Source organism: Haplochromis burtoni, unplaced genomic scaffold (assembly GCF_018398535.1).
Source record: "Haplochromis burtoni strain Fernald_Lab_line unplaced genomic scaffold, NCSU_Asbu1 Contig_198, whole genome shotgun sequence".
In the NCBI taxonomy this organism is placed as follows: Eukaryota; Metazoa; Chordata; class Actinopteri; order Cichliformes; family Cichlidae; genus Haplochromis; species Haplochromis burtoni.
In genome coordinates, this window is record NW_024582559.1 from 67,320 (window position 1) to 90,241 (window position 22,922).

The 22,922-nt window shown below is 41.6% G+C and overlaps 1 protein-coding gene across 37 annotated transcripts in view; it reads left to right on the forward strand.

Annotated features, from left to right (window-relative positions):
• Positions 1–22,922, forward strand: part of LOC102302568 (protein tyrosine phosphatase receptor type D) — a 205,221-nt gene that overhangs the window by 48,621 nt on the left and 133,678 nt on the right. Inside the window, exon 1 of one of the 37 annotated variants that reach the window (XM_042226132.1) lies at positions 17,781–18,221. The exons of the other annotated variants lie outside the window; for them this stretch is intronic. The gene's annotated coding sequence lies outside the window, so the exon portion shown is untranslated. Of the gene's footprint in view, positions 1–17,780; positions 18,222–22,922 lie in introns of those variants that run through there. 37 annotated transcript variants of the gene reach the window in all.

A 22,922-nucleotide genomic window follows, 5' to 3' on the forward strand; every position in this document is an offset into this window, starting at 1 on the left:
AGTAACGCGTAATCCGATTACTATTGTTTTCAAGTAACGAGTTACTATTGCAAAAAAGGATTTAGATTACTGTTACTTTCCCTTAAACATGCTGCGTTACTGCGTTACTAAACCGTGATTTTAGTAACGCACGTCATTACGACCTCCGTGGCAGCAACAGACATGTGTGGATCAACAGTGGATCATATGGAGCGCGGGAGAGAGTACGACCATGCAGCGTTTAAAGCTTGGAAGTATTCACATTACTTTGAGTTTGATTCTGTAAAAAGTGACAAAAACATTAGCGTCCGCTGTACACTCTGCGTGGGAAGAAAACTTCCTTCTGCAGTGAAAAATTAAGCTTCAAATCTGAGCAAGCACGGGAATGACCTCTGCGGCACCGGGCAAACCTCCCCCGGCCCCACTTCTGCTAAACAGATGACAATAGATTTAAGAGCGACAGGACTTAGTGCCGCAGAATCTTTGATTTTATTTATCTTTTGCTGCGTTTTACTTGCATCTATTTGAAAGAGTGAGTGTAAACACAAACTTATTTTATTTTATATGCTGGAATATGCTGAAAATAGGTTTAAATGTTAAACAAATTTCTTCCAGTCAGAGAATGTTGCATATAATTTAATTTTTGCTTGATGCAACGTGCATAAAGTTAAAAGATTAAAACTAATTTAAAACTAATGATTACATTTTATATGATGCATTATGCAGAAAAAATAGAATGGGGTGAAAGGTCTATTGCTTTATTACCTATTCAGGTTGTGTACCCTTTTTTAAAAAAGTAACTAAGTAATAAAGTAACTAATTACTTTTGAAAATAAGTAATTAGTAAAGTAATGGGATTACCTTTTTCAGAGCTAATTAGTAATTAGTAACTAATTACTTGTTTCAAGTAACTTGACCAACACTGGTAGTAATAATAATAATAATAGTAGTAGTTAGTTGCTACATTTTGAAAGGTGGAGTATGTATTTATGCTAACACATTACACTCTGTGATGCTAACAGTTATTGCAAATATTTAAAAAAAAAAACTGAACCAGTAAGTATTTAAAATGTTTTAATTTTTCTAATTCCTATGAGATATTTCATCAGACTCACAGCTTAAATGTGTGTTCTGTATCTTATTCTGCATTCATGGAAAATGTTGTAAACCCCCACCACCACCGGCTTTATTTGCTTGATTGTAATTCACTGTCTACTATTTGAGAAGTCGAGGCAGCTTGCTATTGATTTTATTTAGAAGGCTTCTACCCTTTATATTATATATTTTATTTCTATAATTCACCATGCATAGGAGAGCAATTGGTTCGAAGTGCATGCATGAATCAATGTTTCCCTGGAACTAGCTCTGTTGACTGCATGCAGTTCAATACCTCCTATTTATGTTTTAATTACGATGATCTACTAAGTGTAGGGAGCTCTGGCCTGCTCTCACAATCAGCAGCAACAAGCCCGCTAGAGTATGTCATATTTTATTCAATTCTATACATACATGTGTCTGCACAGAGGATGGTGATCTGTAGTGATCCGCTTTCACTGGCACGGTTACAGCTGATGTACACAATGGGAATTTGGTAGAAAACGCTGAACACATGACTGACTTTTAGGAAGCTACACGGGAAATAAGCAGTGGCTCATTTTATTTGCGTCGTTCAGTTTTGAGGGGTTTTCATGCTTAGTTCTGATGCTCTTCGTTGGCAGTGTAGCTCCATACTGGGCTTTAAACCCCACCGTGTTTGTTCTGTACTGCTTTTGTTTGGCACACAACAGTATATCATTTAATCAGTCGCCATTAGAAGTGATTGCTTAACTCAGTATGCCATATAAGTGGATTCTGGCAAGCCTTGAAGCCATAAATTTTATTGACTCGAGTAATTAGGAGAGATCAATAAAAGGCAGTTTCTTTCACAGTCCTGCTTTCCCGGGACTGCATTCGTTGGTGCGCCTCCCTGTTTCCTGGTTCCACTGCAAAACGCGATGACAAAGAACTGCTTTAAAAAGCTGAACCAGAAGGTTTATGATGTATTTTATGAACATAGGTATCTCAGTGCAACAACCTTTTACAGTGTCAGCCTGAAGTCAGGAAGAAATATGATTCTATTCTAAAGAGAACGAAACCACCAGGGCTCCACTTTTCCAACTTCTTTGCAATTTGTTGCCGTTGTTTTATCTGGTGCCGTTTGCAGATGCTCCACCAGTAATACCTATTATGATACAGTAGAGAAACGGCCCCATAGTGTGTTCCTGTCAAGTCTCTTAAGTTGATAGCTGTGTCTTTGCACACTGCGGGAAGAATCCCTTTCTGTCAAACAACAGCTGGTGAAGACAACATGATGCGGAGGCCACGGACGAGTGAGCCATCAAACCTCCGTCTCTGACAGCATTTTGGCAAGCCGTGTTTCATAAGAGTCTGTCTCTCTCCGCTCTGCTTTTGTGCTGCATGAAGCAATAATAATTGTGCTGTGTTCTCACTTGAATGGTAGACGTATCCCCCGTGCGGCAAAAACAGTCAAAAACGGGAAGTTTGGAGGGATGTACGAAGGAAGACCCACGAATTAGCATGAATGAAATGAATCACACTTCTCCAGGGAGTATGATTCATTAGCTGGAAAATGTTCAGAGGAGGCATTGGTGGCAACCAATAAAACTAATATAACTTGTCCTTTATGAGCCTGAGCAGCTATGAAATGCGAGATTACACTACAGATGAAGCAAGTCTTTTGCTGACAGGGTTCAAAGAAAAATTCTTGCAAGGAATGGATCTACAAGCTGTTCAAGTGAGCTGCGTGAATTAAAAAATCCATGTACGAAAGGCCACGAAACCATTTCTTTAAATCATTGTGTTTCATCCAAGCACTAAAGCATTTTCCATCAATATGCTACACCTACGTTTTCCTGCAAACTGTTATTGAATCAAGCCACAACAACCTTATCCTCAGCTCCATCAGGGCCCGCTTTCAGTCCAAACCAAGCCCCTATTCTCCTTTCCTTGATCCCCTCTGAAAAGCAAAGTGATTAGAAGTAGACTTAAAGTTGACTATAGCAAAAGAAACCCCTAAAAAAAAAACAACCCTCCCACCCTAAAGCTCCACCCATTCCCAACAGGACCTTCCTGAATCCCCAAAGCCTTGGGCATTTTATCAGCATCAAGGGATCAGGCAGTCTCTCCCACTCTCTTCAAACCGGTAGCCCGGTGTGTTCCGTGGCCTTGTGTGTAATCTCTTTGGCTGTCGACAGATCTCGCAAAGGGGTCAGCTGTGATAACAGGATCACTCAGGTGGAGACGCGGGCGGGGGGAGGAGACCGCTAAAGAAAGGGACAGAAGCTAAAAGGAGAAAAATGCAGGAAAGTGCAAGGTGAGCTCCCCCTCGCTCAGCGGGGCTGGTTCTTCTAATGTGAAAGAATACCTTCTTTTTGTACAAAAGATGCAAAGAAATGAGACGTGCATGGACGTGCATGAGCACAAAAGAACAACAGCAAAGTTAAAACGAGCGAATGACCGAGGCAAAATCACTCAACGCTCAAGTCATGAGAAACTCATCTTTTTTGAGACGTTTGCTAATTTTAGACATTGTATAGACAAAACAGCCGATCCCGTACAGAATAATAACAATCAACAGATTAATCAATAATGGCAATAATAGTACTAATTATACAGCTGCAGCAGAATGAGCAGCCGGCTTTAGAGCTAAATGCAGCACAATAAGCTTTTGCTGAAAGAAATACAATCATGTCCAAGCTATTATAGTGGAAATAATAGAAAATCCAATATTTGGTTACAAACTGAGCACTATTTGACATGGCTGGATGCCTGACAGAGCAGTGAGGCGCCCTGACAAGGCTGTTTTGCCCTGTCTTGCCCAGTCTGCCTCTTGCTAACACTCTGACCTGGCATCTTATTAAAACTGCTATTACACATGGACTGGGGGGGAAAATAGGAGCAGCGGTGGACATAAATAGTGGAAAAAAATGGAAAGGTGAAAGTTCGCGGAAAACTCGGGAGCCTCAGTATCAATTTTACGCTTGGGCATCCAACTGATATCAAGCAACAGAGACACATTACTTGTGCCCCATCACACATTCAAGCATATACACAAAGAAATGTATGCATGCAGACGCACAACATCCACAGACTCGCCCTTTTCTCCCCACAACCCCCCCGTTTTTTTTGACTCTCTCTGACACACACATGCTGAGAAGCAGCATGGTAGGCAGTGACACAAAGCTAATGCCTTGTCACACAGGCTGTCAGCAGATTAGCCAGTGGATTACACCCCAGCCATTAGATGTGCACAGAGCGAAAGGCCACAAACATGGTAGCAAGAGAGTAGAAGAGGAAGAGAGTGAGGCAGAGTGTGAGGCTGGCAATGAAAAGGCATAGTCTGGAGTAAGGCACGGGAACAGTTAATAGAGGACAATTTAAACTTAAAAGAAGAGGAGGGAAAATAAATGGCGACCGCAGAAAGCAACAAGTCACACGTAGTAGATTTTGAATGGGGAAGATGTAAGGATAAGAAGAAAAGCGATTGTCAAGAGAATTTGTTGCCAGAGCAATGGTAACAAGATAATCACAGAGACAGGACAGGCAAAAAAAAGTAATAACAATGGTAAAGCGAGAGTCGCGGAGAAAAACAGAAAAGAGAGAAAGGGGTGGGAAAGGATCCAAGAGCACATGAGAGTCCAGAGAAGAGGGAGGGTTGTGTAGTGTACAGGTAGGGGGGGAATGAAAAGGAGTGGAGGTGATGAGAGACATGAGAGGGGAGAGAAAAGGACGCATGAAAAACAGAAAAGGAAGGGGAGGGGAGATGGAAATGACAGAAGCAGGAGTGGAGATTAGAGGGGAGAGATGGGATGTGAAGCATCAGAGGACAGGGTTGAGAATTCTCTGCAGTATATTAAAAACAATGCAGCATGCAGCAGACGAGCAAAGGCAGATGATAAGAAGTGGAAGATGGACCGTAATGTAAAGGATTAGTGAAAAAAAAACATTTTAAAGCTGATTTCGCACATTTTTCACCCACAGTAGCCACAGGAATTCTAATATTAGTACAGCCAGGGTTTGGCGTGTTTGGCGCTACACGTAGCTTACTCAAATGTCAATTTAAAGAGACAAACATACCCTGCTGCTAACATCTGTCACAATCTGCTCATTTCAAAGAGAATCATCTCGATTACCTTTGTCACTGAAGACGTTTTGTCACAATAGTCTAAAAGCTGATTTGTATTTAGATCATCACTGTACCGTACACGTGTCCCTTTCACTCCACGAAGATTCAAATTTGAGCAGAAAAAAAATGTTGCATATATTTAATATTTCTCTCTTTTATTAAAAGAAAGACAGAAATTTTGGGACGGGATCGATAGGACGGTACGTTGGGCATACCCCGGTTGGTAGGAGCCCCTCTTTCTTCCCACAGATTATGTGTGTTTCATTCTGTTTAGTTTGTTTCTTTTGCCTTCTTCTTTCTTATTTTTGTTTGTATGTACTATAAATTTGGGAAAAGTACAAAATAAAAAGTATTAGAAAAAAAAGAAAGACAGAAATTACAGTTTCTTTTAAGGCTACATTAACTGAAGGAGGCAAGGCTGTCTACAAAAATCTCTATGTCTGAGTATCTGTGTACTTCCACTTTCAGGCTAATAACTGCATTAATTTTGGGGGGATTCAACTAGAATAGGTTAACATGCTTTAATTTTCAAATCACATTATTCTTCCCCTGCTATGCATTACTCTATCTTTCCTAGAATCACTAGCTTTCAAATTACACAGTATGTATTGGTGTTAGAGGCTGATATGAGCTGTTCACCAATATATCAGTATCAGCATTTGTAAAAGCCAACAAATAAAAATGGGGAAAAAAGGAAAGAAAGAAGAGAAACACCCTTCAACCATGTCATGGTGTTGATGTTGCATAGTTTGTACACTAGAGGGCGCCCTGCAACTTCCATGTTGAAGTTGTGGTTTGTTTTTGGGGTTTTTTCGTTGTCTTTTATTGCTACTTTTGCGGGAACAGTGGGTTGCTCCAACTGGTTTTTTTTTATGCTCTTCCTTTTTTATATTTTAACGACATAACTAGCTACACATAGCAAATGTTTGAAATCTGTTTATGCTTTATGTGTCTGTGAGAAAACAAAATATCAGCCAATATATCGGATTTTTAAATCGCCGAAAGTATCGGTATCGGTCTTGAAAATCTTATATCAGACGAGCTCTAATTAGCGCACTTGCTGGACAGGTTTCACCCAGATGTGCTGCACGGTTCTCTGGCCTTAGCGGCATAAGTAATTTGGATGTACTGATGAAACAATCCCAAGCTTCATTTAGTAGTCCATTTAGCAAATGACAAAATTACATTTTTTTAAAATATTAATTGCAATTTTATCTCTAATTTTAATGATACTAACTATCTGCTGCTGTAGATAATGGGATGTGATTTAAAAAAGAAGACTGTATTGTTAGGTTCTGTTCATCTCTCCCTCTCTCCTCTGTTTTTTTCTTTTCTTTTTTCTAACCAGTCTCTGATTCCTCGTGGAGAGGTGTCAGGCCTCCTCAGTTGGTGATTCATTTTACAATAATCTACTTCACTGCCCCTACTGCCACCGCTACCTAAAGCCCCCCCCACCACAAAACCACTTTGCAAATGTAATGACACATAATTGTCTGTTGGATTTGCCTGCTAGGGGCTTCGTTCTGAGCCGGTATTTGTACAAGAATGAAAAGAGGGAGATGTCAAGTTAACAGGGGCTAATATGAAATTCTGATATCCATTAGGACCGGATATTGCATTCAGAATAGCCATAAGAAGGATGCCATACTGTGCTAACACATAAGTCATGTGTTTATGTGCACTTTGAGTTTCTAGTAGCATATAGACCAGTTGGTGATAGACTCAGGAGTGGTTTAAATGTTTCCGAGCTTGCATGTGTGTCAGCGTGTACATGCATAATGTATGTGCATGCATGCATGAATACAGGAGGATATATTTGCGTGTGTGTGTGTGTATTTGACAGCGAGTCTGATGTCATTCAGGACGCTTTAGCAGGTTGAGTGATCCGAACGTGTGCTGCGGAATGAGTTGCGACTCCGAGTGCCGGAGGGAGATGAGAGGGAAAGTAATGTGTGAATCCCCACAGGATATTTAGACTGTTTATTATGATAAGCTCCTGTGTGCGCGCATCCTCTATATAAACATGAATAAATACACACATAAACTTGTGAAGTAAGAATGAAAGAGAAAGATGAAAATGCAAACGGGGAAACGGAGAGGAAAAAAAATGATGAGGAGACAAAGGAAAGAGGAAAAAAGAGTTAGGAGACGCGTCGAGCAGCGATCGGCTCGTAGTTCACAGCCTTTAAAAACTAATTCCACACTGAGCTATCCATAGCTATCTCATATGGGAGCCATTCCACCTTTTAAACCAGCTCTGACTTAAAGCAGGCCCAGATGTAAGTCAAGGGGCTGCTTTGGATTAGCCAGCGAGAAAAACTCATTTCCTTTGCCATTTTACGAGCATTTAATTTGAAACAATTAAGATATTACGGTGCTGCGAATTCACTACACAGAGTGACAGCTGGGAGCAATCCCATAAACCCCTGAACCAGTGAATGAGCCACCTTGTGACTCTTTTCTTTTTTCTTCTTCTTTTTGCTCCACTCTCCTCCTCCTCCTTTTCCTCCATCTCCTCTGATGCTTCATCGAAGTCTTTGGCTCAAGGCTCTGTTCACTGTTCAGGTGAATGTACTACCTTTGCTTCAGCTGACATCTAAACGCTGCCGCCAATTAATTTAGCGGCTCGTAAATGCACCAGTTGGCTGATGAAAGAATAGCCTAATTTCCAGAGTCTAAAGGGAGGAAGAGAGTACCGAGGATGTTTACCTTCTGGACGGCTTTTTATTCATCTCGGCTTTTGTTGCATTATTGAAGTTTTAGCACAGGCTGCCTCACTCATCTTTGGAGAAGTACATGAGAACGGTGCTAACTACAGGGGGCAGCAAATGGTAAGCTGAGATTCCGATAGCTGTCAGTGTGGTCGTCATCATGAAACTGTTTTCTTTCTTTCTTTTTTTGCATACTGCTGGACATTTTTGAATTGGGGCACTTGTTTGACGTCATGCAGCTGTTTATTTCCTGGACTTTGATAACACACATATTGATCACCCTCCATGTCCTATCTGTCCTACACTTAAATAACTCTGCCACTCCCCGGCTTCAGATTCGCACGAGCTTTGTCAGCTTTCACCCATCAATTCACCTCCTCCTCCTCCTGCCTCCCACATTGGCATAGAAGGGCATCGGAGGTGTGAAATTGATGAAGGTGTGCTTGTGAAAATGTCAGTGGGGGATCACTGGCCAAAGAGAGAGTGAGGGAGAGTATATTTTTTGAAGGGGGAGTAGAGGGAGTGACGGATAGGAGTGGCAGACACTCCTTTTCATGAACACTGGACTGTAAAATGGAGGACCCAGTGCAAACAATGGCCATGATCAATCGGCTATGGTGAGAGGCTCCTCGTAAATACCCACATGTGCTAAAAGAGAGAAAAAGAGAGGGGAGAAAAGGCAGGATAAAGAGAGAGACAGACGGAAAGAGACAGAAAGAAACGAGGTATGTGTCACTATTAGTTTGGCAAGGAAAAGTCAGAGAGGTAGAGAGCAGAAGAAGTAGATATAGAGAGCAAGACAGAGAAGGGTGGAGATAAATGAGCAAGTGCTATAAGATGATGACAAGGTAAAAAGGCTTTTAGAGTAAGGAGGAATTTAAATAAATGAAAAGACAAGAATGGGAGTGGATAGAGGGGAAACAGACAGAAAAGGGGGAGTGTGTGATTCGCCCTCAGACTCACCTATTTGAATTCAGGCAGGAAGGGAGAATCACAAAGAAACAGGAAAAGAGCTGAAATGTAAAACAAAGGGATCGTAGCTATATTACATTATCACATCGTTGCAATGATTCATCCTGTTTTAACTCGGTCTTTTTACTCAGTCCTGTAGATGGTTCGCTATATCAGTGGCCATCCCATGGACAGCTTTTTTTCACATTGTTTTATTGTTGCATCGATAAATAATTAAAATGAGACAAAATTCAGCCAAAACTTTCCAGAGCTTAATATTTACTGTTTCCATTGTCATACAACAGAAAGAAAAAAAGAAAAGAAAAACAATAATGACGTGAGTTCAGGGATTAGCAGAACTGTTGAGTCACTAATCAACCAAGCGTTGTATACCTAGCTCATTAAATATGTCTTTAACATAAAATGAAAATAAAAGATGGCCGCAGTTACTGTGATGTCACTCACAGGTGTTCGGACTCCAGTTTTTGAACCATTAGCAGGGAGATAACATTTTGGCTGCTACCATTTTGCTTTTGTAGGGGGCATAAATGATCGTGTTTGGGTGAGAGGCTGGAGTCCTGACTTGTCAGTGGCTCAAAGTAGAGTTGGTGTCTAGCAGACAGTCATGATGTACAGAGGTCAAAGCGGCCGGTCCCCTAACAAAATCCAAACAGTTAACTTATAAAAGAATTTAAAATTATTTTAAAAAGTCATCCACTGAATTAATTCGAATCAGTTTTATTTATATCTCACCAAATCACAACAGCAGTCAACTCAAGGCGCTTTATATTGCAGGGACCCTAAAAATAATACAGAGGAAACACCAATGATCAGATAACCCCCTATTAGCAAGCACTTAGCGACAGTGGGAAGGAAAAACTCCCTTGTAACAGGAAGAAACATCCAGCAGAATTGGGTCACCCTCAAGTGGCCACTCCAGGAATTGCACATTTTTGCACTTCTGCTATGACTTTATTTTTTTTTAACCCTGCCTGTTGGCGCTTACTAAGTTCTTACCTGTATTTTCTTATAGTGGATGTGCGCATAAAGTATACAGACCATATGTTCATTCTTTTGAGAAGGTCTGTATTTGCATGGAAACAGCACATAACATAACTCAAAGGCACAACAACTTAGGTATTTGTATTCACCGTGACAGCTGTTTGCTACTTAAGGAGGAGAGTAGTGGGTTCTCACAGCTTACCTGCATATGCATACCCTCCTTCTGCATAAGAAGGGCCCTCCACAGCTGCAAATGTGACTTCACGCTGACTGAATATTAGTCAAGTGCTGCTGCGGTTAGATTAGTTTTGGGGGAAAGCCCCTGTCATCCACTTTCACTTGTCCACCTCCACTTCCTTTAATCTTCCTCCTACCATATCAAGTGTATGAAAGCAGTGTTGATGCAGACTTGTAAGGGGAACACTGTGCCCAACTCACTTCACTCACACATAAATTTAACATTTAATCCAAATGCACATTTTAGCCGGTTTAGTGGACGGTGTCCTGAGCTAGGTTCCACAGAGTGACTCCATCAGGCAGGAGTTGACTCAATCTGTCCAACTCTCTCTCCCTTGCTACCTTTATCTCTCTCTTTGTCTCTGTGCAGGCCGCTGCACACCGCGGCTGCTCACGCCATCCCAGTTGATCTCTTAATGGACCTAATTGCTTTTCAGCTCATTGCACCCCATGCCAGCACTAAACTAAATCAAACCGAGGCCCCATCCACAAGCCTCATTGCAAATCTGATTCCGCTTGACATCATAATAAGGTGATATTGACTACTCATGACTCAGCAGTTTCAGAACAGATGACTAAGCTTTTGGTTTTCTCATCATGACATGCCCCGTGAAAGGAAAAACTGTTCAGGTCACATAAGAGTTCAAGTTACCTCCTTAGGAGTGCAGCCCATTGCGTTCCCGTTGTCGATATGCTTGCGACCCTCTGTGCGAAGGGCAATATTTGACGCATTGTTGCACACCGAGCTATGGATTATGCAACTAATACACAACGAACAAGCAGTCTGTGCTCGTGTGTGCTTCTTTGGTCTCACTACCTTTTGCATGGCATATTGATGTAACGTGCTGCACAGCTGATAGCAAGTGAAAACAGATCAAACATGAAACGCAGACCTTTAGTAAGCTCGTCTAATATTATAATATCTTTCGGATGTTATTGCATGAGATTTATGCATTTGAACCTTAAAAAAAATGTCAGTGTCACAGTGTCTGTGAACTTTGTCAACATTTAGATCAAAATTGGATTCGCTGCAGTGTCAGTCAAATCGGATCAGATAGAGAGACAGAGAGTTATAAGGATTGTAGCTTGTTTATTCAGGATAACTTAACATTGCAGAAAACTATTAACCTAAAAATTATTAATTCGGTTAAAGGTTGCAAAGTTCACTCTGATTGTTACAATTTTTTCTTTGTGCCATCATGACTTTTCAAGAAAATAACTAATAATAATACACAACAATTTTCACCCTTCGTCATCAGACAGCCATCTTGGGTCAAGGTAATTCTCGAAGGCAGCAATTTGAAAAAGATAAACAGGGTTAATTTAATGGTCTGGCATTAAAAGAGACATTAAAGTGTGATTTCTCCTCAGGGACGTGTGATACGACTGTGTAGTCTCCAAGTTATGTAGGTCAGTAAGTGAATTGTGCAGGCATTATCAGTGATTGTTTAAGTCTCTATACAGCTGTCTGGCGTCTGACCAGTAAATTAGTCACTTCTTCCATATCGTTTGCGTAGTTACGGCAATCAATCTGGCGTTTAAACATCACAATCGTTTCGGCGACATCATAAAAACCTTGTTTTGTCTGTGATGAACTCTTTGACTATTAAGTCTTCCAATTTTTGACTAAATGTTAATTGCTCACGAAGGCATGACTGTATGCTTAGCCATTCATCACATCTGACAGATTCCAAGAAGGAGAGAAGTATTAGATGTCTCAGCCAAGGACTAGAGTTGGGTGTTGGTTTACATTTTTCGTGCCTTGGAGATATGTGCAGTATCACCTTGGCATTTGTTGCACTTAGCCCCCTCCACCCACCACCCTCCTTCCTCTCTTTCTCAACTGCATGGGCAGCGGCCATAAATAAGTCAATCTCCATCCGTCTCAACACATTGGATTAGATTTATCCGCTTAAGATAGATTGTTATCCCAAAGAGCGCGAGTCTCGCTTGATGGGGAAATTAATTTTACGATGACTGGTTTACTTGATCGGGACTGTGGGGGGAGGTAGGGGCTATAAATGTATCAACTCCTGGGCGAGAGGAGCTGAAAACAACACTCCTTGTTTTTGATTCAGATAAGTTGCCTCTCTTCTCTGCAGCATTATACATGGTGCTGTCTTTGGTCACAGAAACCAGAGTAATGATTTGACAGACAGTCATTTGTAAAGTGCCAGCAACTTGTCAAGGGTGAGAAGGCCTGAACCTCGGGGTATGAGAAGATTGACAGTGAAAGATATTGGGGGTTTTTTTTGGTTGTTGTTGATTTTTTAAATCTAGCATTAAATGTGGTTGCTGAATTATAAATAGTCTGTATAATCAGAGTTACTCTGCAAATTATCTGCAATCAAAACGCTAACTGAAGTGTTACTGATATAACAGTTATTGGATTGAGTTGCACTCAAATTGACCCAAACCTGTTGAGCAATGATAATGTGTGTCAACAGTAGCCTTTTTTCAAATTCATCCGACAAACATTACTCAGAACCTCTTTAAGCAAAATAAAAGTTCTTTGTTTCTCTCCCCACAACTTATAGAACCACTCATCAAGCTGGTTCAAAGCTGAAACACAACACATAAATGTGACTTTAAGGTGTGATCCCAAAGAACTAAACAATGCACCCAGTACAAAAAATCATCTAATGAATTAATCTGCTTTGTACAGTAGCTTAAACTGTCCACAAGGAGACTGCTGACGACCCTGCAGAGGGAAAAGGTTTAACTTAAGCAGAAATGATCCACCAACTCAAGCACCATGGCACAAAGGAGCTGTGAAAGGCTAAGATGCTGCACTGCTAAATGGGACTTGCGGTACTTTTAACAAAGAATAACTCTATAGTTACGATACTAGTGAAGCATATAGGGGCTAAATGCTAACATGCGACATAACTTTTCAAGATTTTCTTATTTAATCACTAGTGTACATATATTTATATTTATAGATACATATATATTTAGTCATCTTTTCTCTTTTACCATGTCTCTCTAATATTTTGCTCCTTACTATTTTTCTATTTTTTTATTATTTTATTTTATTTTATTATATTTTATTATATTTTCTCTTACTGTATCATGCTGCTGAGTGACTGCTGCTCGTCAAACACATTTCATTGCAATGTTGACCCTGTGCTAACTTGCATATGACATATAAAACTGAAAACTGAAAACTAACAGAGGTAAGTATCTGTTTAAAATCTGAAGCTGTTTCAACTTTAAAGCAGTATAAGACTGAAAAGTCATAGGATATGTCCGAAGTTATTACGAGTCGTTCTATAAACCAACTGGTGCCAATAGTTATGCTAGTTTTGAGATATTTGACAGGACATGTGAACAATTTTGACCTGTCGGCAAAACTAGAAGAAGAGTGACATTTGCCTAATGTTTGTGTAAAATATCATGCCGGTACCTGCAATAGCTGCCAACATATTCAACCAGAATTCAGATAGCTTGCGTAGCACATTATTTAAATATCCACAGCGCTTACTTTGCTTATAATTGAATATGGCATTCAAATTATTCAACAGTAAACTGCTGATTTTTGTCTACTGAAAAAGTAAAAAGCAGTTCCACAGAATTTCAAAGTATTGAGAATATTTAATGTTAATTAGTTTTCTAAAGTCAGAATCATCCCCAAAGATTTACTGTGTGGGTATGTACACAGGGAAGCACATACATCAAAGGGTTTATTTACATTATTCATCTAAAGCGAATGCCTATTGATACAGGATAACCTTCAGCATCGTTACTAGCATTTGCATTGTATTTACATAGTAAATGTCAATCAGTGCTACACTTTGCATGACCCCACGCACATATAAATGTAAATATGTCCACTGCAGGATTTCAAACACTACTGACGCATGTAACACTAATGCATTATCACTGTCCTACAACAAAGAAATTTTCCCTTGCTAGAGTCTTTAAAATTGTCCTTTTCCTGTCAGTGCTGGTAGGTAAACCTGCAGCAGGTGGTAATCTATTTTCCCAGCTCTTTCTTGGATCCTTCTTATTGAAGGACAGTTGGTTTATAGACTACCGTGTCTTGTTGGGCAACAAAGTTCAGCCACGATAGGGGAGCAAGGCAGCCTCTTGATAAATCCTACCCTTGCCCCCATTTATCAACAAGTGCTGCTGTATTACTGCTATAGATGGTGCCAAGAATATAAAAGAACAAGGTTAGAAGCAGAGCAGAACTGTAAATCTAATATCTAGTGCCACGCAATTATATTCAAAGATCAACAATATTGTTGAGAGATTTGAAAAAACAAAATCTCTTGCAGTCATGCATCAAGGGTGAATGTCAACAAAATTGTTTTATTAAAGCAAATTGAGTTTTATGAATGAAATTGAATCTTTAAATGTTTGGAATCTGGCACCTCATCATTACAACCAAATCGGCTTTCCAACCTCTACTCCTTTTACATAAGAATAATATTCCAAACAATCCAAGAAAGTGTTGTCGTGATATCCACACATTTGTGATCTACAGTGCATTGTGCCTTGAGACACAACAGTCTCACTCCCACAATGCTTTCTCATAGCCAGCAGTTGAGGCCAATAGTTCACCTTACAGTAATTTCATCGAGTTGCTCCATGGTTCATTGTCAGAAAACCAACACTTTCTTTTTCTACATGCATAGACTGAATCTAATTCTGCCCTTACAAAATGAAGCTGGGTATAATTTGCAGGTGTAAATCACCATCACGGTTACTCAATCAGATACATGACGTGGCTGAGTGCAGGTAAGAAAACAGATCTGCTGACTGCAGTAGTCTGTCTCTCTGTCTCTCAGTGTACTATTGTTGGATGCTAGATCTACGTGTCTGCAGGGCCAGGTTGTTCATCAGAGGTTTTGGCTTGCTGCCATAGAGGCAACTTTTCCGAAAACACTATTGGTCTTAGTCATCTGTCTCCCCAGGCCATTGCTGTTATTTTCTGTAGCCCTACATCAGAGGTCCATTCACTTCACTGTGTTATAAGGAGCAATATTATCCCCTTGTTGTGTGACATTATGCCTAGGCGGTGACATAGACATGCATGAACCACATCTAGGAATTCTTAGACTTGGAGGTTCCTGATCAACAGGCTGGCATTGGTTTAGTTCCTGCATATGTAAAGGCAGTTTTCCTACATGAAGAAGCAATGCTTGCATGCATGCACTTTAGGTTCAGTTTGACAAAAGAATCAATATAAGATCCCTACAGGGATCTGTGTCTCTCAGGAGGGTTTAGAGGCACCTTACTGTACACAATGATATTTATTATGAACCAAACCAAAGTCAGGAAATGTAGGTAATGCTACATCTCTGTTTGTCCACTGTGGGGAAAAGCAACCATCTATAATCAAGTAACAAACACAAGTATAGTACAACTCGTATTTAAGATTGATTATTTTATGGTATTGTGTTTATTCTTGGCTTGGCAGCTGCATTTACTAGCTATAAAAGCTATAACTACTACTCAGGTACTGCACTTTGTAACAGATTCATCTTGTCTTGCTTACATAATACAGCATCTATACAAGTATTAGCACAGAAACTGATCATTTTGGAGACTACCTCTTTACTGGTAACCCATAGCTGAAATTAAAGGTACAGTGTATAAAATCTCACCACTAGATGTCAGTAGATTGCAACTGAATTCTGTTTTTTTACCCCTGCAAAAGAAGTACATCTAAGGTGTAGGGCTAATATATTTTAGTCAGCCAAGAGATATCAAAAACATTAAATCTAGACTATACCTCATAACAGCCATGACCAGCCAGTGTTTCTGAGCAATTTTCTACACACTATGTTGTAGCATATTTGAATAATCTTAACATTTAGTAATAAATCAGTAAAAAAAAAAAAAAAAAAAGCAGATATGTGCCAATTATATATTTTTCAGTATTTTATATTTTTACCCCTTGAATCACCCCAAAGACTCTTTTTTCATCTGTAGTGAGTGTAAGCTGTCAGTCCGCTGTTACCTCAGCTGTCAATCTGTCCAACTCTATTTACTCTGGAGGTGGCTGTAAAACTTTGTGGAAGGAGTTTTCTACGAATTGATGAGTCAGTGAAGCTAACTTCAGGTGCTGATATGAGTTGTTGAGGATATTCTGAACTTTTCTGTCGATAAGTGCTGCTCTTAGCCTCCGTTAGCGGTTGTTAGCCAGTGTTAGCTGCTGTTAGTCTATGTTAGTTAGAATTAGTAAAACTTTCTCTGAGGTTGGATCTAGCAATGATAGAGTCAAACATGTAGTGAATAAAGTCATACGATGTAAGATTGTAATTTATTTATTTTTTTGTCAGAGGTAAAGTGTGCTTTTTAGGACACTCAAGCTAGCACTATGCCATCATAGTGTTAGCTTATAATAGGCTGTTGTTGTTTAGCCAGCAGCTGTCCAGAGTTGGGAAGACTGCAGGTCAATTACTGACAATAAGTAACTGCGAAAATGTCATGAATAAATAAGCATGTTTGTGGACATTTTTGTGTGTTAGAGCACTAACTTCAGTTCAGTGGAGTGGCTGGCATTTTATCCAGATGCTCGTTAGATTGTCTCTTTCAATTGCGGTGTTTCTTTCCATCAGTTCCTCATTTGTTGTATTGTTTTGGTTTTATAATCAGACTAGCTTTCAACGAGTGTCAGGTCTGGACTGCAGACAGGCCCCTTTCAGTTACCAGACCTTTACCAAACTGTTGTGGTTTAACATAGGCTTGCTTAAAATAAGCAAGACCTTCCCTGAAAACAAACATGTCTGGATGGTAGCATACATTCCACCATGAAACTACATCCACAATGGAAGTCCTTTAGAGCAATGCTGTAACCAGAGATCATAGAAAGTGAGTGACATTCTGTGACTTTATGTGACTACAGATGAAATAAGTAATGGTGACAGGAAGTAGGTAGAACCAGAGAAAAACGTTTCTCTACTTCTACCATGTCCCGTGCTCACAAGCCTATTTAAGCTAAGTTCAGTTTTAATAGGCTTGGACCCACAAAAAGAAACATACTTACTTTTGGGGGGGCAGAGTCTGATATGAGGGCATTATAGAGTCTTAACTTTGATTTGTAGATGAAGCAATGAACTATCCTGACTGATGATGGTTAGAGGGAGATGTTCCTGACCAACTGCACTGATTTCTACTTGTTTGTAATGTACTGCCTCCTTGACAACCAAAGCCATTCAATTTCCCCTTTTGACCTCACACCTCATTTCTGTGGATTCTCTCTAAATATGTGCAGCATAGACACATCTTTTTATTTGTATTAAAAAGTCTGTTGCTGATAGACATCGTGTTGGAATCTGATTCAAAATGACTTAAAAAGGGGGGGAAATCTTTACAACACATTTACAACTCTAAAATAACTGACATACAGAGACACATGGGAGCTAAAGAGGTTGTCTTGATTTAGCATCTGAAAATAATTACCAGGTCAAATCTAAACACTCACACCCACTCTGGCTCTTCCCTTTCACACCAATCTTCCTCTAAAATAGCCATGTCCAAATGGACATTCCTGCAGTGGACTTGGGAAGGAAAGTTGATCCAGGAAAGCTGGCAGAGTGGGACCTCGCTGAGTGACGTCACCTCTCCCCCCCACCCCACCCACCCTTTCACACACGCAAAAACACACAAACGCACACACCAAGTTCGTGCTCAGGTCTCGGTGAAGAGAGAGAGAGAGAGAGAGAGAGAGAGAGACTCAGACAGACGTACCGAGGCGGATGAGTGAGGGGAGAAAGAGAGAGAGAGCAGTGTGTCCCAGGCACACCGCGCTCTCCAAACACAACCACAGTCTCGCCACGTTCAATTCAATGAAGATCTAACGAGCACAACAGAGACAGACCCAAACCAGAGAATATATTATACACGCCCCACGTGCGTGTTTTTTTCACCCCCATCTCTCCCCCCCCCCTAATCACCGGTGACGGACATGTCAAGGAAAGACGCGAAATAAGAACGAACAGACGGGGGAGGAAAGAAGAAGGAAAGAAAGAAAGAAGAAGAAGGACCTGGGGACGGATTTCTTTCCTCCACGGTATTTTCCCCGGGACTCGCCTGCCATTTAGTGGATGTAAAACAGAAAGAAGAAAAAGAAACTCGACTTCCCTTTACGCAGAAAAAAATAAAGGACAGACTGAGTTTGAGAGTGACTGCAAAATGGTGATAAGGTAAGAGATGTTTGACGAGCCTGGGAGTTTGGAGGTTGTGACGGTGGGAAGTGAAGTGGCTGCCGCAGTGATTTGAGGTGCGCGCACAGGCTCGCGAAGTTGGTTCAAACATTAGCGGGGGCCGTTACACGTATGTGGACGGGCTTTTCTGTCCTCGCGCTGCCGTGTTCGTGTGTCCAACTTGTAGTTTTTCGTGAACTCGCGCGACGCGATGTTGCTTTCAGGGCCACATTACAGTAAGAAATTCGCGCGGAATGACACGAAATAGCTTCCTTTGACTGGCTGATTTAAAAAACAAAAACCTTAAAATGCACCTGCACGTGAGCAAATTTGTCTGTGCTATATTTTGGTCATGACGTGGGGTTTGCGTTGAGGTGTTCAGTAGATTATCCGCACGCACTTAATGTATTTAGAATATTTACGTTTGCTTTTTACATTATTTTTTTTATTTATTTTAAAATAAACTGGTAACTATTTTTTTCTGCGCTGTGTTTCCTAAAAAAACACGTTATTTTAAGCCCTCTTTATAAGCCGAGTGGCTGTCGTGAGTATACGGTTCGTATTAGTGCATCCTGCCTTTGTAGGCAGCGAGTGGAGTGCGAGGAATTTTCAAAGTGCATTCTAAAAACTCTCCAGAGGTCCCTCATCTTACCTGTCTTTTTTTAGAACATTTTTCTAGTGTTTATTGACGAGGAGGCGTTAAAGTTAACTGCTTTTAAAAAATTAGAATAATAAAAGCAGCACTTGTCTGTCAGTCAGGTGAAAGCGAGCCTTTATTTCCAGGAGTACATGCCACCTGTGCTCAGTGTGCCAGTTGGGCCACTAGGGGACTCATTCTCTCCAGCCACTGAGGAGAATGCAGCAGAGAGGGGCTACAAGCCATGATTAGAGATCCCTCCTCTTTTGCTTGAAAAAAAAGAAGAAAAACTTTATGCAAGGCAACCAGTGTTAGAAATGTAACAAATGTCCCCAAGGATGAAATGATAGTTTATCAGCTTGATGGAAATTAATATGTGTATAACTACATAATCAGCAATTCACGTTAGGTGGGATTACAGTGTAAAAAAAATGGATGAAAGAGTGACAAGATGTGTTGTGGTGTTGCTGTCTGGGTAAATGAAAAGGCAGGGATCGAAGGCAGAGTCGGCTAGTGAGGTGATTTGAAAGGCCAGTATGGTGTGTCTGTTTGTGTGTGTGTGTGTGTGTGTGTGTGTGTGTGTATTTAAACATTCAAATCAGAGTGAATGTGGGTGTTTGCTCAGGCGTTTTCATCGCACAGTGAGCACTCTGGGAAGAGCACGCCCAGCATCTCTGCACTGTACCTTCACGTTCGACTGTTCCAGGCTCAAACAATTAGCCCGATTTTGACACAGCACAATTAATGCTGTCACCACACATTCGAGTTCCACTTTCAGCAGCACTCGAAAGAGGGAGGCAAAATGGACACGCGCCGAGGCGGCGTTGCGTTTTAAGTGCTGCCTCCCAAAGTCGCTGAAGGGAGAAAAGAGTCTCAGTCATCGAAAAGTGGCACCGACGCGGCCATCTGCACTCCAACCCCTCATCCTTCACCTTCTGCTGTTCTAAAGCCTCCCAGACGATATGCAGCTGGTGAGCAAAGTCTGAACCTGTGAAAACACGAACGTGTTTGTGTGAACGTGCACGCGCAAAGGATGCAAAGAGTTTGTGGCATTCAAGCTGCTAAATTGAAAAATGATCAGGGGTTGGAAAGTGCCTACAAGGGGCTTGGGCCATCTTTAGCGTGCCTGCCGATCTGCTCCTTTTTTCTTCAGTTTCTGTGCCTGAAGCACACTCTGAAATCACATCCTACATTTTTGACAGTGGCTGGAGGGAAAAGCGGGTGTTTTGAAAACTTCATGTTTTAAGGGAACTCGAGATCTTTCAGACGCTTCTATTATTTCTGCTCCTTTTCCAGTGCGCATTCGCTTAGCTGCGCGATTTGATTGCCGCGCCACTGGTTGGTTAAATGTTAAGCTCGCCGATAAAAGCTAATTGACAGCAGGGCCTTCGGTGTAACAGAGATGTCTGGAAGGACTGCGGGAGCTTTAAATATCTCCTCATCCACCATCCGTAACTGGCACACAGCCGAGGCCGGTTAAAAACAAGTGTGCCTGCTCCGCACACTCCCATTGTCTCAGCACGGATAAGTAGCTCTGACTCACTGCTTTATTTTGTTTTTTCAAGACTTTAAAATAAGAAAAGAAAGAAATGTCAGGAAAAACTTTTTTTTGTACTACGTGTGTGCTTTTACATGCGCCTCTGTGTGTGAAAGAGAGAGAGCTCTACTTGAGGAATTCCAAGGCCAGGGCCCCTATTACAAGTGTGGAATGAGAAATCAACACTTACATTACAAAAATGGATACGTAAACACAGAGGCCGCAATTATCAGGCGCCATGGTGTTGGAACTGGGTGAGATGGAGTGCCAATATGTCTGTTAGCAATCACCCCCCCTCGCTGCCTGCCCCCTGTAATCCAGTGGGTGTATTCTAGCTTGTTTTGTGCCAACAATGGCCCTTAACAGCTACCCACTGACTGGCAGGCAGGCTAGCTGGCAGGGTGGGTGGCTGGTGGATGCGAGAGAGAAGTTTGATGGGCTCTGGAGGGAAAACGCTTCCACGAAGGTTCACGTCCACGAAGCTCACGCTGTACGTCGCACGTGCATTTATGTATATGGCACACTTAAAAGTTTCTTCCTGCTAATCTGGCGTGTGCGGCTGTGCTTCGGGGTCCTCTTTCGACTACAGAACCCCCACCTCACAGAGGCCAGCCTGATGCATTGTGACAAATGAGAAAGCAGTTTGATTTCGCACAACACTGAGCTGCACCGCGGCATAATGAAGTGATCATGACTTTACCCTTGGTTCACTTTGGCTGTGGTCCCGCGGTGTTTTTCCTCTCTATTCAATCGCTTCACTCACTTATTTACTTGGCAAGCATTTCCTCCCGTAACCTCTAGTACTGCATAACTAGCGTCAAGGGTGGGTTGCTTGATAAAAACCACCGCTACGGGGCATTGGTTTTACACATAGGGGAACGCTAGCAGTTTTTATTGATATTCAAGTTGCCATTGGGTTGGAATAATAAGAAGCCTATTTTCACGCCCAAGCAAAATCACCTCTACTGTCCATCACCCTGTCAGGGCAGAAAGCTGAGGCGTAAATATTTTTGGCAGCGGAGGGGATGGAGGGAGAAGCTGAGCTTGTTCTTTCCCCGTTTGCGCCCATTCTCCAATTCTGCGACCGATTTAAATGCCTTGTCTTGTTTTGTTTCCGTGTTCTCGCTGCTTCAAATTAGCCTCATTGAAATGAGGTGTAATTTTAGAAAGAAAAGTTCTCCTGCCTTCCTTTCCCATTCTTTCATGGCGATTTCATCTCCCTTTGTAAAATGCACTTGTAAGCGTTAAAAGCGGAACGCTCAGTGTCATTTCTAACAGCTTGGAGTGCTTCGCCTTGAGGCTCTGCCTCCAGCCTTTACATACAGGGGAACTATCGAAGTGACAGAAACACGGAGGAGTGCTTTTCTGTTGCAGCTGTCCTTTGCTTGGAGATTGTGTTTCAGGAGATATGATGGATGCCAAACACCTGTAGCCAGTTGTGAGGACGTACAGGGGGTGGAAGTATGCGGGTATGGATTTGGATCGGGGTCAGCAGCACTGGCAGAGTATTATAATTTTGCCCTTGACCTCCATTTTGGATCAGCCCCCCCCCATCTAGCAACTAAGAGTCTGTCACTATCCACACTTTGGGAAAGCTGCGGCTACTTAGAAGAAAGCTGAAGAGTGCTAGTGAAACATGATAATTCTGGCTTCAAATGCTGCATGAAAGAAGGCGATGGAGTATGAAACGGTTGCCTGGTGCTATTTTTTTTAAGGGATTCATTTTGATTGTACTGCAACCCAAAACATCATTTCTTTTTATGCCCTTCCTATTGTCTCATTTCCTCTTATCTTAATTTTTGGGGAAGGCTGAGAGCAGAATCCAGCGAGGTTCATTTGAATAACCGGCAGAATGAGGAAATAAAAGCTGGAGGAAGAAATGGAAGTGGCGGGCGGCCTGTGTGCATTCATGTCACACAGCTTTATCAAATTATTCCACAATAGCAGCCACACAAGTGATGGAATTTCAATTAAAGTATGACAGTTTCAGAATTTGTTTCTGCTCGCGCGCGAGAGAGCCACGTTACGTTTGGTGGATTGGGGGGGCTGGGGTGGGGGTGGGCTGCTGGTCTTGTACAGAAGACATATTTCCCAGTCTGTATTCTCTGTCTACTCACCTCCCTGCTCGCTCACCCCGTCGTGCTCCATCAAAAGGGACCGACTTAGCGGAGACACTTTTGTTCAGAGGCACTCTGTGGTTAGAGCCAGCAGCCGGGCAAAAATGGGGTGTTGTGATAAAGGTCTTTGAGACGAAAAGTCAAAAATGGAAGGCTTTGGCTGATAGGCTCCTTCCAGGAACAATTACGCTACCTGCTGTGCCAAATATAAGGGTGCAAGAGATAAGTGCAAGGGAGGGGGTGCTCAGCTCAGACTGGTGGCTAGCTCGTAAACTGGTAAAGAGCTACGTATATATGACCCTCAGGGGCTGTAAACTGTTTCAGGCCTGAGATTGTAACACACGCAAGCACTTCTGTGCTCACCCAGACGCCCAGTGTGTCTATATACACACACACACACACACACACAC